The sequence below is a fragment of the Kogia breviceps genome, chromosome 2 (assembly GCF_026419965.1).
Source record: "Kogia breviceps isolate mKogBre1 chromosome 2, mKogBre1 haplotype 1, whole genome shotgun sequence".
Classification (NCBI taxonomy): Eukaryota; Metazoa; Chordata; class Mammalia; order Artiodactyla; family Physeteridae; genus Kogia; species Kogia breviceps.
In genome coordinates, this window is record NC_081311.1 from 89,492,500 (window position 1) to 89,509,299 (window position 16,800).

At 52.9% G+C, this 16,800-nt stretch overlaps 1 pseudogene; it reads left to right on the plus strand.

Moving 5' to 3' along the window:
• Positions 1–15,415: 15,415 nt before the first annotated feature.
• On the plus strand, positions 15,416–15,547 carry LOC131751719 (U2 spliceosomal RNA; annotated as a pseudogene).
• The last annotated feature ends 1,253 nt before the right edge of the window (positions 15,548–16,800 follow it).

Below are 16,800 nucleotides of genomic sequence, written 5' to 3' on the forward strand. Positions count from 1 at the left end.
ATATTGAGCTGCATGAGATGGTTGTACATTTTGGAGATTAATCCTTTGTCAGCTGCTTCATTTGCAAATATTTCCTCCCATGCTGAGGGTTGTCTTTTCGTCTTGTTTATGGTTTCCTTTGCTGTGCAAAAGCTTTTAAGTTTCATTAGCTCCCATTTGTTTATTTTTGTCTTTATTTCCATCACTCTAGGAAAGATCAAAAGAGATCTTGCTGTGGTTTATGTCAAAGAACGTTTTTCCTATATTTTCCTCTGAGAGTTTTATAGTGTCTGGTCTTACATATAGGTCTTTAATGCATTTTGAGTTTATTTTTATGTATGGTGTTAGGTAGGGTTCTACTTTCATTCTTTTACATGTAGTTGTCCAGTTTTCCAAGCACCACTTATTGAAGAGGCTGTCTTTTCTCCGTTGTATGTTCTTGCCTCCTTTGTCATATATTAGGTGAACATATGTGTGTGGGTTTATCTCTGGGTAGATAGGGTTAGGGTTTAGGGTTAGGGTTAGGGTTAGGGTTAGGGTTAGAGAGAGGGTGTGGTGAAAAAGGAACCCTCCCACACTGTTGGTGGGAATGTAAATTGATACAGCCACTATGGAGAACAGTATGGAGGTTCCTTAAAAAGCTAAAAATAGAACTACCATGTGACCTGGCAATCCCACTACCTGGCATATACCCTGAGAAAACCATAATTCAAAAAGAGAAATGTAACCCAATGTTCATTGCAGCACTATTTACAATAACCAGGACATGGAACCAACCTAAATGTCCATTGACAAATGAATGGACAAAGAAGATGTGGCACATATATACAATGGAATATTACTCAGCCATAAGAAGAAATGAAATTGAGTTATTTGTAGTGAGGTGGCTGGACCTAGAGTCTGTCATACAGAGTGAAGTAAGTCAGAATGGAATCTAAAAAAAAAAAAAAATAGTACTGGTGAACCTAGTTGCAGGGCAGGAATAAAGACGTAGACATAGAGAATGGACTTGAGGACACAGTGGGGGGAGGGGGAAGCTGGGGCAAAGTGAGAGAGTGGCATGGACATATCTACACTACCAAACGTAGGGTGGATAGCTAGTGGGAAGCAGCTGCATAGCACAGGGAGATCAGCTCGGTGCTTTGTGACCACCTAGAGGGCTGGGATAGGGAGGGTGGGAAGGAGACGCAAGAGGGAGGGGATATGAGGATATATGTATACATATAGCTGATTCACTTTGTTGTACAGCAGAAACTAACACACCATTGTGAAGCAATTATAGTCCAATAAAGATCTATTTTTTTAAAAAAGAATAAATTTAGTCAGAGAAGTGAGAAAATGCAGAAAGGTAAACAGTAAAGCAAGACAAAATAATACTTTAGCCATTAAACAAAGTCAAGTATCTTTAGTTCTTCCTCAAGGACTATAGATAATATTCTGAGTCATGTCCTTTGCACTGTTTTGCAGATACTGAAACCCCCATCAGGTGGAAGAAGTTAACTGCATGCTGCCCCCAAGCATGTAGCCCCCAGACCGGTTGGAACCAGGTTAATTATGCTGACTCCCGATGACCTCACCACCAACCAATCAGAAGAATGTCCACTAGATGAGCATGCGTTGCTCCTTGAACACTCTAAGACTCCTCTCTAACCCCTCAGGGTGAGACACAGTCTTGAGGCTGTGGTTCCCTTTGCCCCGCAAAGCAGTAAAGCTCTTCCTTTCTACTTCACCCTAAACTCTGTCTCTGAGATTTAATCCCGCACCGGTGTACAGAGGCCGAACTTTGGCAACACCACCCAGCTTAGAATACAAAGGCCTCCGGTCTGCTGGAGTGGACCCCTGCCCATCCACTCTCCTGCGTTGGGGTTTCTCATCCCACTGAGGGGATGTTACATCCCTAAGCAATACCGAGCACCGTTTGGCATATTTTAAACCTTGTCTAAATGGCCTCAGACCATCTGCAATCTTCTGCAAGTTGCTTTGCAGTTTGTTTCTCTTCTAAGGAGACGGGTGGCCAGCATTGGGAAGATTCCCGGTCTTGGATCCCAAGCCCACACTTGGCAGTGTGACTACATGAAATCACACAGCCTCAGTTTCTTCATCTGTAAGACAGATGGGGAGGCAGCGGGCTATGCCCGACCCAGACACCGTCCTTCTTGAGCTCCCGGTGCTGACGGCAGCCCCCAGCCTCTGGCACCTGATTCCTAGCCCAGGGCCAGCTCGGAGGGACCACCTGAACTCTGCCACCTGGCCCACCCGGCAGACAGTGGACTGCTTCAGTGGTTCCCCCGGGGGACCCTGCTCTACATGAGGTCTCTGTCTCTGGCTGACAGGGGGTTTTTCCAGCCCTTTGGGGCTGCAGGGGACTCAACCACCCTTCCCAGAGAGATGCTGTTGGTATCCTGGGCCTAGGCTGGCCTCTGGCCTTCACATCCCCCAGTGTTCACCCCGCCAGACGCTCCCGAGCCGCCTGCACGACACCAGCTCCAGGCTGCTTCTTGTCAGCCTCCTTTGCTGTTCTCAGCTCTTCTCCAGCCTGTGGGCAGATGCCCAGAGCCTCGGTTTGGGAGCACATCTCATCCCACTTCCGCAGGGATGCCTCCCTCACCAGGGTTTGAAATGCCAGCGCCACAGCAAGGGCTGCCAGGTTCGCACTGAGCTGCAGACCTCGCCCCTAAACACAAGGCCTCAGCCATCCAACCCCCTCCTCCTGATGCAGACCAGGAGCCCTGACAGTCACGTCCCAGGCTAGACTCTCAGTCACCTGTCCCCAAAACCTACTCCATGCCAGCCCCCATTCAACGAAAGGCACGCTCATCCTTGCACCTTCTTAGACCAGCACCTTGGGCACGTGCTCATCCATTTCCTTTTGCCCATTCCTCCTGGCTTATCTTTCAAAACGCATCCAGAATCGCCACCTTTCACTGTCCCTGCCACCCCACCTGGCCCGGGGCAGCTGTGATCTCACTGCAGGATTGCAGGAGCCTCTGCTGGTCCCCCTCACTCACCCAGGCCCACCTCGGAGGTCTGCTTGACCCAGAGGTGGAATGAACCTGTTAAAATCTACACCAGGTCCCACCACCCTCTGCTCAAAACCTACAAGGGCCCCCCCTTCACACAGGGCAGCAGGCAACATCAGGACCACAGGACCCCACGCCCCTCAGGCCACAGCAGCCACGGCTCCCGTGGGCCCAGAACACACCGGCTGCAGCCTTGCCTCCTGCCTCCCAGGTGGGGCCCTGCCCCCCCCTTCATGCCCTGGAACCTTGGCTCAAACTTCCACTTGTCAGTGGGGCCTCCTCTGGCCTCTGTGGTCCCTCCAGCTCTTTCCCTGCTCCCCTGACCTCCATAGCAGGTGTCACCTGCTAGCGTCTGTTCCCAGTCCGCCTCCCCTCCCTGGAACACAAGCTCCGCGGGGACAGGGATTGGGGCACACAGCACCCTCTGGCCGCGGGGAGAAGCTGCAGGAGGAAATCTCAGCCCAGGCCCCTCCTGCCCACAGCCGGCAAACCCCCAGCCTGGCGTTCGCACCCACTCCCACAGCCCTGAAGGCTTCAGCCCTTCTCCCGGCCAGGTGCCTTCCCCAGGTCGCTCGTTTGTGGGTCACTCCCCACCCCAACTCCCCAGACTCCAGCCATTCACCTGCACAGCCCTGGGCCCACAGCGCGAGAAGGTCTGTCCTCTCACCAGGACCCGAGACGCCAGGCCAGGGCCTGGGCACAGAGGGAGGGAAAGGGGGGCAGGGAGGGTGGGGAGGCCTGGGGGTGTCAGGAGCTGGGGGCCGTGGGGGGCTGGGGGCAAGCTGTCCTGGGACGGGCTTGTTCCACGGTACCTGGAGCGGCCCCCACAAGAGCCTCTTGGCCGTCGGAAGCTGCAGCCCTGACCACCTACGCAGCACATGGGAAGGGGGCCCTTTCTCACTCACTCGAGTTGCCCCTGAGCTGGGCGCTCTGAGACACGGGCCACGCGTAGATGGTGCTTCCCCTGGTTTGGATGCGACCATTTGTGTCAGGGAGAGGGCAGCCTGCTCCTTCTCCTGCTGTGCCCCCCAGTCACACCACGAGTTTGTCCTCTCTGCCCTCGGGAGGGACTCTGGGGTGGGTCCCCTAGCCTCTCAGCCTCTCCAGGATAACAGAAGACCAGGCCGGGCCAGTAGCCCCAGAATGTCATTGAATCCATTTTCATATTGGAAGCCTGAGCTCTCGCCCAGGTAAAGCTTCTTCCTTCCACCAGCTCAGGCCTGCCTTGGCCTGGACCTGCCGCAGAAGTGGGCACCCGGCCCGCTCCTTCCTGCCCTTTTCGCTCCCCCCGCCCCCGCTGGCGGCTGCTGTTTAGGGCAGCTCCAGGGCTATGGAGGGTGGTCTCGGGGAGTGGGGCTGGGCACACAGTGATAGGAAGAGTCGACTTGATGGGCCCAGCTGGGGAAGCTGACTGCCTCCCTTGGACTGTTCTCAGGTTCCTCAGTGGCCGCTGGCTGGAATCCTGGCACAGGCAATGCCCTCCTGGGCTGGCTGCTCTCAACCCCTCTGCTGGGGCCCTTAGTCTTCCTCAAGGCACCCCTCACTGGTGTTGGGCACACACCCTTCATCCAACCGTTGGTGGAAGGGGACTGCGTTTCCATCAGGTTCCATGTCCTCCGCCTGGCAAATCCCTAACCGCCTCCTGCCTTTGGGCTTTCCCAGCAGTGGGGGTCACGGGTGCTGGTACTCAGATAGGCACATGGCAATCTTCCATCTCCAGGCCCCACCCCCATGCTCCTCTTCAAAGTGATGGTCACGCGATTCACTTTGGACGATGACATGGGGACGGCTGAGAGCTAGCTGTGTCACTCCCAGGAGAAAGCGGTGAGGTCCAATGAGCAACTCGCCATATCCTTTTCCTTCAGCCAGGGCGATAGTAGGAGAACATGTAAAAGCTGATGGAGGGTCCCTGAGTGACTGTGTGACCAGAAACCTCCACCAGCCCATGCTGGGCAAGGAGTATGAATGGAAAAAAGCATCATGGTGTGAAGCTCGGAGCTTTGGGGGTGTTCCTCACTGCAGCATGACCTAGCTGGTCCTCATACACCAACCAAAGTCAGACTCCAGACCTCGCATTCCCTACAATCCAGTGCCTCCCCCGAAGCCTTCCCCCTCTTGCTTGGGGGTGGGGGGGCACCCTTCCCCCACTGCTCCCCTTTGGGGGCGGTAGGCACAGCACACAGCAACCCTCCTACCGCAGGGTCTTCAACTTCCCACACAGCCAGAGGCAGGGTGTGGACCAAGGCGGGTACAACTAGCCTCACCGTCTTGCAGGGTGCCCCTGGAATGCGGCCTGGCATCTTGCTTCAGGGAGATGCAGGGCTCTGGCCCGGCTGTAACAGGAACCAGGAAGCAGCATCTTCACCCTTCTCTCACTGCCCCTCAGACCTGCGTCTCACACCCCAAGCCCTGCTCCGTTAGATGAAAGAAAGTTCAAGTGGGTCTTGTAAGTCTCCGGATCTTGCTGATATAATAAAAGGTTTTCCTGTCACTTTTAGTCCAAAACAGCATTCCTTCCACGATTGACGTGCCCCGTTAAGTCACAGTCAGAGACCCTTGCTTGGTGAGAGCTGCCCCTTCTCCCCGGGGGGCTCAGAGGCAGGACCCCCTGCAGAGCCCTCTCTGCGCAGGAAATGTCAGGCCCCGCCTCACTGGAGGGGTGTCCCCGGAGCCTCAGAGATCCCTGAAGAACCTCTCCAGGCATAGCTGACCTCACTGAGAGCCCAGCTCTCCCTTCGCTGGCCCCTCTGGAGGAACGTCCCAGGCTCCGGCACGCCGGTGCATGGAAATACGGCCCGCGGTGCGCCCTTGCCTGCCACCCTCCCCAGGCAGCCTCCCACTTGGTGTCAGTTTAGGCCTGACTTAGCCAAGTGCCCAATGTGGCCCCCTCCTGGGGGCACCTATCAAAGGCTAAGGGTCTTCTTTAAGCCTCTCTGGCCTGTTCAAGACGACGTGGAGCGACCCCTCCCCTACAGCAGGCCAACCGCTTTCCCCAAAGAAAACTTCCTCTCGTACCTTCACACTCAATCCTTTAAAGTCAAGAGGGTGCCCATTCTTTCACCAGGTACTTACTGAGCATTTACCATGTGCCAGTCACCGCTGTGGGGACCAGGGATACCTCCGTGAATGAAACAGACAAGAATCCCTGCCCTCGTGGGGAGGCCCTTCTGCTGGAGGAGATAAAAAGACACACAACAGACTACTATACATAAAATAGATAACCAACAAGAACCTACCATATAGCATAGGAAACTGTACTCAATACTCTGTAATAACCTGAACAGGAAAAGAATCTGAAAAAGAAGAGATATGTGTATATCTGATTCACCTTGCTACACATCTGAAGCTAATACAACATTGCAAATCAACTCTACTCTAATAACTAACTAAATAAATAAAACAGTCAAGTTACAATCCCGGAACTATCTTTTTGCATAATAAAGATCTCCAAACCTAAAAATAATAATAATAAGACACACAATAGTACAGCAGATGGCGCAGCATTAGAATGCCACTGTCCTGTGAAGGAAACACCAGAGAGGGTGCGGAGTGAGACCACAGTGGAGAGGGAACTGCCACTTTAAACATGAACCTCAGGGTGGGCCTCAGGGGGAAGGTGATGCTGGAGCAAGGGCTTGGGGAAGGTGAGACAGTGGACCATGGAGGAAAGCATTCTGGAGCAGTGCAAAGGCCCTGGGGTACACCAGGCCTGGCACACACCAAGCAAACAAGGAGGCCAATGTCGACAGAATGAAGTGAGACAGGGGAGAGAGGTAGGTGTTGAGGTTAACCAGGTCCTGCGTGGCCAGATCACACAGGCCTCAGAGAGAGGAGGAGAGAGGAGGAGAGGGGGGGTGAGTCTCTGAGCAGAGGAGAGGCGTCTCACGTCGTCCATTGTAAAAGGATCGCAGGCGGTCTGGGGAATGTGGATGTGGATGTGGAGACCAGCTGGGGACCAGCACAGTAACCCAAGTGAACTTGGGTCCCAGAGGAGGAAATGCAAGCGGTGAGAGAGGGTCACAGCAGGACATGTTTTCAAGATCGATCGGGCCAAGTGGATTTTCTAGTTCATTGAAAGTGATGTGAGAGAGAAAGTGAGGCCAGGACAGCCCTGGGGCACTCGACCTGAGCAACTGGATGGCTAGGGCTGCCGTCCCAAGACAGGGAGGATGGTGATCTGGAGTTTAGGAGCAGGTATCCCTGTCCAGAGCTGGGGAGAGGCCAGGCTGGAGACACACCAGGGGCCTGAGCACACCAGGGGCCTAGCGAGGTCACCGAGGAAGCCAGCACAGACAGAGAAAAGAGGTCCGAGACAGCAGGGCCCCCAGCCGGGAGGCTGAGAACAGGGCTCAGGCCCAGTGGGTGTTTGTCTAAGGCCTAGAAGCTCTGGCTGCTACCGCCCGTGCAGGTCCCACCCGCGTATCTACTAGCCCCTACTTTCAAACGTGGGACACTCTCCATCCGCTTGTCCTCTGCATGTGGGGGTCTCAACCAGAACTGACAGAAAAGCCCCATGTTAATCTCTTGTTACAGGATCATTCTTTGGGGACCCTGGTACAGGTAGATGAGAAGATGGAGGCCAGGTTAATGTCAACATCTAGGTCAAGAGCACCGAGCAGGGCCAGCAGCTCCACCTGCAAGCCCAGATCTGTCTGTGGAGCTGGTGGGGGCCTGGGCCCATCCCTGTCACCCTGCAGTGGCTCTGAGAGCCCAAGGACCCTGCAGCCTCCGCGTGTCTGCACTGACGGGTCACCTGGAAGACCTGAGGGGCAGAGACGCCAAGGCCAGCCCTGGACTGGGCACCTCAGACCACCCCTCCTGCAGCAAGCAGGGCGCCTTCAGTGTCAGGACCCACGGCCACACAACGCCAGGAGTGACCACGTAGAGGCATGTCCACCTTCAATACCTCCTGTTTGACCGGACGGTGAGCTGAAGACGGGTCATCAAGTTCTCACCAAGAGGGCTGGGCGGTTAGCTGGTGACGCTGGGGCCCTCATGGGGCCCCTCCCCTCCACCTGGTGCTCCAGCATCCTGGCCGACAGTCTCTGCCACCTGTGCCCCCTCCTCCCTTCTACCCTATGCATCTGCCAACTGTCTGTCACCAAGGCACTTTGCAGGGAACAGCCTCATGGGCAGCGATATGAACTGATGGCGTATCCCAAGCGAGTTTCCCTCCCCGCTGCCTCGGCATGGGCAGGATGCATGCTGAGAGACGAGCTGCTCATCTTCCGAAGGACCTCATAAAGCAGGGACCCCCGACTCATCTCCCAGGTGAGAAGAACAAGGCCAGTGTGGGTGCAGCCAGGACACGGGATTCTGTAGCCTGCCCTCCCTCAACCACAGGCAAAGAGAGAACCTTACTAACGCCCGCTTGGCAGGTAAGGATTTAGCCATTTCTGCTCAGATGATAGATTCCTTACCAATGAGCAGAAAACTGTGGAACGTTGGTAGCAAAAATGAATTTTGATAGAACGTGAAAATGCAAGCTCCCATTTGTTGAGAACACTTGCTGCTGCCGCCTCAGCCTTACTCCCCCTCCCCCTTCCCAACAGCACTAAGCCCACCCAGCTACCCATGGGGTCTCAGGGAAGCAGCACCTCTGCAGCCTCCAGGCACGGAGCTGGCCTCCTGGGCTGAGCCGGTTCCTGCGTCCAGTCATTGGGATGGAGATGGGCTAGTGTCACTGCTGGTCCTGGCAGGAGCTACCGTGGCTTTGAGCACCAGCCCCAAGGCTCCTTCTGGCTGGACGTGAGAAGACTCAAGTCGTTCAGTAAGCTACAGTCTGCCGTCCTGGGAGCTGATACAAAACCCTCATTTGTTAAATCTGGCACTGCGGAAGGCAGTACGGGGAAATGGGCCCTGTGACAAGGCCAAGCCACTCACCTGAAGCCCACTCTCGTCTGCACTTCCATTTGAGTTAGTCTAAGAAGTCTCCCTATTGTTTCAACTAGTTTGAGCTGCTTTTCCTGTTCCTTATGATCAAAAGCACCCTAACAGACACACTCTTAGACATTTTTAAAGGGTGGCAGCCCCACACTGGCATAACTTGGGGTGAAGGATGGAGGCGGGGAGAGGAGCTGAGAGAAACTCGATAAGCAAATTGATTTTTAGTTAAGAGCTCAAAAGTCAACATTTGTAGGGGCAACTCTCAAGGTCCCGAAAAAAAGTGGGGCAGACAATTGGGTAAATATTCATTCAGCTCAGGATTCTGTACCCCTTCTCCTCAGGAAGGGTCAGGCACACATTCACCCAGCCCTTGATCCCCACATTCAATAACCCAGTGCATTCTATCAACACCCCCTCCCAGCTCAGACATGGAGGGGGCAGGGCACTTGCGCTTCTCAGGGACTCCCACCCTCTGGGCTCCATACACACCCCTCTGGTCATCTTCCTTCTACCAAACATGACCCCCTCAGGATGGGAAATCTGCTTTTACAAGCTTGCCAACCCTATCTTTATGTTATAAACTTCATGTGCTGAGTCCTTCTCTTTCAAAAAGCCAGGCTCTTAACTATTAAAAACCTAGGCTTGCAAGACTGTGTCTCTGCTACGTGTTTTAGGGGAATATTTTGAAATCAAACTGTGACTCTTGGTATATGAGTCCTGTGTTCTCCAGAAAACAAACCAATAGTGTGTGTGTGTGTGTGTGTGTGTGTGTGTGTGTGTATGAAGAAATTTATAAGGAATCAGTCCACGTGATTATGGAAGCCAACAAGTCCCAAGATCTGAAGTTAGCAAGCTGCAGACCCAGGAGTGCTGATGGTGTAGTTCCAGTCCAAATGCCAATAGGCTTGAGACCTAGAAAGAGCTAATGTTTCCATCTGAGTCCAAAGGCTGGATGAACTGATGTCCCAGCTCAAGGCAGTCCGGCAGAAGGCATTGACATGTTTGTGCTATTCAGGTCCTCAGCTGATGGGTGAGGCCAAGCCACATGGGGAAGGGCAAGCTGCTTTCCTCAGTCTGCCAATTCAAATGTTAATTTCAACTCCTCACAGACACACCCCAAATAATGGTTGACCAAACGTCTGGGCACCGTGTGGCCCAATCAAGTAGACGTATAAAATTAACCATCACACTAAGTTCCAGGCTGTACCTGCCTCTATGCACTGGAGCCAAGGCACACAGGAAGCAGTCACTTCTGGGGGAACCTGGTACAAAGAGCTTGTGTAATATCTCTAAGGTTATCCTGCTACACTGAAGCCCAACTCCAGGTTTTTTTTGTTTTTTGTTTTTTCGGTACGCGGGCCTTTCACTGTTGTGGCCTCTTGCTTTGCGGAGCACGGGCTCCGGATGCACAGGCTCAGCGGCCATGGCTCACGGGCCCAGCCGCTCCGCGGCATGTGGGATCCTCCCGGACGGGGGCACGAACCCGTGTCCCCTGCATTGGCAGGCGGACTCTCAACCACTGCGCCACCAGGGAAGCCCCAACTCCAGGTTTTTACGAGCAGTCTTCCCCCAGCCATAAATTCCCTCCTTCCTCTTTGTGGTTACCCTAGTCTTACTGACCACTCAAGGCCCAGCAATATGTGCACCCCTACAGTCTGAATCCCCCCTTCCCAGAAAAGTTGCAGGCAGAGCTGATATGGGATAATCTCTGACCAAAGCTGGGGGTGAACTGAATACCAGTAGTCAGCGTCCGGCTGGATCCTGATGGCAGGCTGGGAGAGCGGACATAGACCAATAGCTGGGTGCTGGGGCCAGGGATGGGAAGGTAGGAGAGCAGAGCCCACAGAGCAGACATGGGCACCCACTCAGGACTTCCCTGATCTGCAGCAGCAGTCCCCAACCTTTCTGGCACCAGGGACCGGTTTCATGGAAGACAGTTTTTCCACGGATGCTGTGGGGGTGAGGATGGTTCAGGTGGTAATGCCAGCGACGGCTCAGGCGGTAATACCAGTGATGGGGAGCAATGGGGAGCAGCACGTGAAGCTTCGCTCGCTCGCCCACCGCTCACCTCCTGCCGTGCGGCCCGGTTCCTAACAGGCCGTGGACCAGTACCGGTCTGCAGCCCAGAGGTTGGGGACCCCTGCTCCACAGCACACACCCCTGGGTGAGGCAGGGCACCGATGGGCCCCAGGCTGAGAAGCTGGAGTCTGTCCCCTGTGGACCAGATGCTCCAAGATAAAGATAATGGCAGAGGCAGAGAGGAGCTGAGTCCCACCCAGGTAAGAGATAAAGAGACCACATACACCTCATTCTTGAGGCCAAAGAGACCTTCCTGTCTACACATGCACAGAAAGGCTCCTCAGGGATCAAAAAGGGGTGCCATCCCATAGTAGGTGATGTCAACCTACCCGTAGGCCTCTTCGTTGGAATCCATCGTGGCTAAGAGAGGCACATGTGCACAGGGGAGGACCCTGAGATGTACCAAATATGGACTCAGAACGAGGCAAAGCAAGATGATTGACCAGAGGAAACCCAGAAGAAATGCCCCATAAAAGTGATTCAAACTACCACGAGGGTGTGACTCTCTCTCTGAGCTCACCCTTGTGAGTCCATTCACACATACATTTTTGCCTCCTAATAAACACTTCACTTGTTCCCACTACTTTCTGTCTCTTCATGGAAATTCATTTCTACAAAGCTGACGGGCCAGGGCCTTGTCACTGGCCACTGGTCTTGTGGCTAGGATTCAGCGCTCTCACAGACTGACTTCAGTCTGTGGCCAGGGAACCAAAATCCTGCTTCAAGCCGCTTCAGGCTGAGGCCACCCAAGATCATGGGGACAGGATGCACCCCAGACAACTTTGCCCCCTTCACCAACCAGGCAGAAGTGCAGACACAATTTCTCTGCCGCCACTGGCTTGAGACCCAAACCTGGCCCCTCCTGCTCTACTGAAGGAGACAAAAGGGACTCATCTATAGGGCTGGGCCAAAGGTTATGGTTATCTCCACTGCCAGTAGCCCCCTTCCCTGTGAAATACATAATGCACCGTAAGCACTGCTCAGAGGCAGATAAAAATAGCTTTGAATCAAAGAGGTAGTTTCCTTATTTTGTCTCCAAGGACACAGATCAGAGAGCTGGACGGCATGTGGGCAAATCAGTTTTTGCTCTTGGCAGGAGTTTCAGTGCTTTTCCTCCACAGGCACAGAAAAGTCTGCCAATGTCGATATCTGAAGCTGAGATAATAGGCTGGAGCAGTGTTTTAATCTTTTCTTGACCCACTCCCAGCCTTCAAGGTCTCTGCTCTCCTTCTGTAGACACACAGGATAAGCCAGACATAACAGCAATAGCAGAGAAGTCCACCAGGCCCACTGGACCGATGAGGCTGTGTAATGGTGACCATCTCCCTCCACCGAAGACATCTTCTGCCTGCAACTCTGCAGACCCATAGCAGCAGCCCCATTCTACAGGTGGGAAAACCGAGGCTTAGAGAGGCCACATTATTTTTCAAGCATCAGTGCTAAGTCCAGCTACCCTCAAAGCCTGAGGCCTTTTAAGACTCTGCAGATGTGGAATCACCATCTTGGGTTTGCCTCCTGTCTCCTCCACTTACAAGCTGGGCCACAGAGATCCAGGCTCTTAACCTCTCTGAGCCTCAGGTTCTTCATCTGTAAAATGGGAGTCAAAACTACTTCCAGAGCTGTTTGTAACTCAAAGGAGAGCGTGTAAAGGAGTTTTGTATTCTGCAAATTGACATGTAGATACTAGTTATTGTTATTCTTATAATTGAGCACTTAATGCACACAAGGGACTGCTCACCAGGCCCCTAGGAGGCAGGTATTATTAATATCCCCACTTTGCAGCTGACTGATTGGGATGCAGGAAGGCTAAGGCCTTGCTCACAGCTAGGAAGAGGCAAAGCCATCACTGGAACAGAGGCAGCTGGCTCCAGAGGGGGCACGGTGAAGCCTAAACCTGGCGATGGTTATCACAGATGTATTTTCCTACGCTGAAGACTGTTAAGGGTGCTGGTGCCTTGCGAGAGTATCTCCGCCTCCCTTCAAATCCTCCCAAAGGTTTATTCTATTCTGTAGTACAATCCTCAGTCTGGGGAAAAAAAAAGATCTGATAAAGAAGTCACACCAAGGTCTTGCTGCTGATAATGTGTCTGTAACCAGCAGGGGTGTCGCCATCCAAATCAAAGCCTGGAGGGATCGGACAAGACAAACAGAAGGCAGACAGAGGGTCAGCGCCCAGGCCCTGCTCAAGGGGGCGGGGGAGGGGGGTCAGTGGGGCGAGGTGGGTGGCGCTGGGAAGAAGAAGGCTTTAGCTCACTCTCCTGGACACTCACCCCAACAGTGCGCTGGGCGAGAGAGCAAGTCCAAGTACACCTAGGCCCCACACCAGCCCCTTGGTTCCTAATCAAGGGCGAAGATGTGGGAAGGGTCTGAGAATACAAGCCACACCCCTGGGTGGAGCCCCCGCAGAACCACCTCGTAGCCCCGCCCCCAACTGCCCAGCGCCAGGGGGAGTGTCAGAGCATTCCTTCCTCTGTAAGATGGTACGAGGGCCTCTCTCCCGGGTGGTTATGAAGGTTAGATGAGATGCATGTGTATGAGTCGTGATTGCAGAGCAGATGATCACAGGTGGCCATGGCCCCCCCTCCACCCCCATGCAAACCTCCCCACACCCATGGCGCCTGCCTCTGGGGCTCGCTCACCTCATGTCGCTCTCACTGCTCTGTTGAGTGGGTGCTAGACATTCAGCCCAATGACTAGCACCCACTCCCTCGTGCCTTTGGCCAGAACAGGGTGGGCAGTCCAGATGCCCCAATCCCTGGACCCTTGTGCCCATGGGGGGAGGTGGGCAGAGCTGAGCCCAGGATTTAACCTGAGACCCAGAAGAATGCTGCCTTTTAGCTGGACTTCCTGGAGAAGTGCTGAGGCCGGCTGCCTTAAGCCATCTTCTCCACGGAGTACTGAGGAGTGAGACATGTATGAAGAAGAGAGAGGAGAGCAGAAGGAAAAGAGAAAAATATGCATTTATACTGTCTTTTATAGTTACACAATTGCAGTTGTATACCCTTCCTTTTCCCTCACTCTGACTCTCCTCCCTTGGCCCCTTATCAGGCATCTTCAGACCCCCTTGTGACATTCAGGATGAGGAGTATCCAGGTGCCTCCCCCAGCAGCTGTGGCAGCTACCCTGGAGGGTGAGCTGCACCAGAGCAGGAGAAACAAGGGAAGCCATGGTGAGCTGTCTGCCTTTGGGGACTGCCTCCAGGGAATCACAGAAAAATCATCATCATGGTTGAGCTTCTACTACATGTCAGGACCAGACGAAGCAAGCTACACACAAGATCATTAGCCTCACAACAGTCTGGCCAGGAAAGTGTCATCATTCCCATTTTGCAGATGAGAAAGGTTAAATGACCTGCTTAAAGCCAACAGCTGAGATAAGATTTTAACACTTTTGTCAGATTGCAGTGCCAGAGTCAGATAACCTTCCCAAGACATTGGAGGGAGTGCACATTTGATCCACATTCAGGTGCATTTCTTGAATCTTCATTCAACGGGTGTCTCCAGGAGGTACCCTGATAAATCCAGCTGGTTTTACCCTGTATCTCTGATAGAATAAAATGATCGGGAGGGGAAGTGTGTATGGCTGTTTTTAAATTATAACTCCCTTTTCCTTCCCATGAAATAATGAAACTCTTTTCTAAAGGGGAAAAAATTAAATCACATCCATGTTCTATCAAGATGGGCAGCATCACCTCAGAATACAAACGGTTCTGTTACTTTTCAATAATTTTTAAAGACCTTTTTCTCATTATAAAAATGATACAAGCATCGAAATGGAAGTAATATACAATACTTGAGAGGAAATTTGAAAACCCAGGAAAGTATAAAGAAGAAAATATAAATCACACAAAATTCCTCTATTAAAAAACAACCAGGGGCTTCCCTGGTGGCGCAGTGGTTGAGAATCCGCCTGCCGATGCAGGGGACACGGGTTCGTGCCCCGGTCCGGGAAGATCCCACATGCCGCTGAGCGGCTGGGCCCGTGAGCCATGGCCGCTGAGCCTGGGCGTCCGGAGCCTGTGCTCCGCAATGGGAGAGGCCACAACAGTGAGAGGCCCGCAAAAAAAAAAAAAAAAAAAACAACCAGTATTACTATTTTGGTACATTTTCTTGCTTTTCTCAAGTCCACTGACATTATAACCTGTAGGAGTGGTTGTAAGACTTCAGGTGGGAAGAAGCGGGAAGGGGTAGGGCAGAGCTGAGTCCTGCCGGTTAATGGTGTTGACACTTTCTGGAAGCTCAGCCCCCCCACCCCGTTTCCTCATGTGCAACCCCCATGGGCTTTGATAAAAACACAGATGTGAGGAGTGAAAGCATTTTTTACGAAAGTTTGCTAGTTCCTCTCCTTGATGGCAGGGACCATGTTTTCATGCCCTTTTATGTCCCCAGCATTTAGAAGACTGCCTGGCCTGCGGAAGCCTTCTATGTAATTTTATTTTTTAAATGATGATGATTATTTCTCTGCTTTTTGGCTAAGATCAAGTGTAGTATCTGTTCCTATCAGTTTAAAACAGTGTTAGTGATGAAGTCTTTTTAATACACTGGTGTCCAAACATTTTACCAAATTTTATTATACAAATGTTCATGTTCACACTTTTTTAACAGTGTGTCGTGTATTTTAAAGAAATCTTAGGTGGAACCCAATATCTGATAGCATTTAGAGAAGAAAAGTAGCCCCTGTCAAGGGGAAGGGCATAAGAGCCCACCCTACACCCTCGTGCCCCCAAGGTGTTCGCCACAGGATCTTCATGGAAGCTTAGGGCACGATTTGAAAAACAGTTTCAGGAACAGTTTGCAAACCACTCTTTTAATTATTTGATGGAGGAAATGGGGCTCTGGGACACAGTAAAGTAAAGGAGGTTTCAGCCTCTCCCAGAACCCCATTCAATGGCCACTCAGTCCTTTCCCTCATTCCAGCTTCCCCAAGAGAAAAGGGGCCACAGCAAGCAGTACTGCGGGGACAGCAGCTGACGTTCTCCAGCCTGAGCTGAGGCCCTAACCTCACCTAACCCTCAAGGCACCCTAAAAGTCCAACACCATTTGTACGCCCATTTTGCAGATTAAAAAAGAATGAAAGCTTAAGGAGGTTAACTAACTTGCCTCAGATCAGTAAGTACTGAGTGAAGGATTCAGAATTGCACCCAAACCAAAGTCCGTGCTTGTGGCCGCTTGTACTGGAACACACTGGGGGCATTTGGAAAGAGCCACGGCAGAAACACCCAGACGGGAGGAAGGGGCCAGCATGCTAAGGCTGGGGTGCGCAGCACCAGCCAGCCCCATGCTCACCCCCGCCAACTTTGACAAGGCCTTTGGTGGATGGAGACCAAAACTCCTCCCTTCTCCCTGGATGGGAAGCAAGGGGTGGTAACCAGGTAGCACAGCGTGGAGGATGGAGTTGCCTGGGCTCTAATGCAGAGAAGTGGGGGAACCCTGATGTCTCCATATGTGGCCCAGTCCCGATCACCAGCCCACAGCACATGGAGGACCCCAGTGAGGGGGGCTGCGCTTGGAACCTCAGCCGCAAGAGCAGGGCCTCCACCACATCCCTGAGAGCAGAGAATCAACCCAGCAGGGCTGGGGGCTGGGGAGGGGGGGTCCTGTCTAGAGAGTCAGTCAAGTCCGCACTACAGGATGACAGCTGTTTCCATGGACGCCCTAGGGCTGCCTGGCTTTGCCAAGCACACCTCACTTCTCTCCTCCCATCCCCCTCCCAAGTGGCTGGGTGGAATCCTTGCTCTTTTGATGTACTTACTGATGTGTTTTTTAAAATGGTGCCTACTAAGTGCCTGGCACCCTGCTAGGGGCTGGGTTGCCATCAGACACCCAAGTGGAGAGAC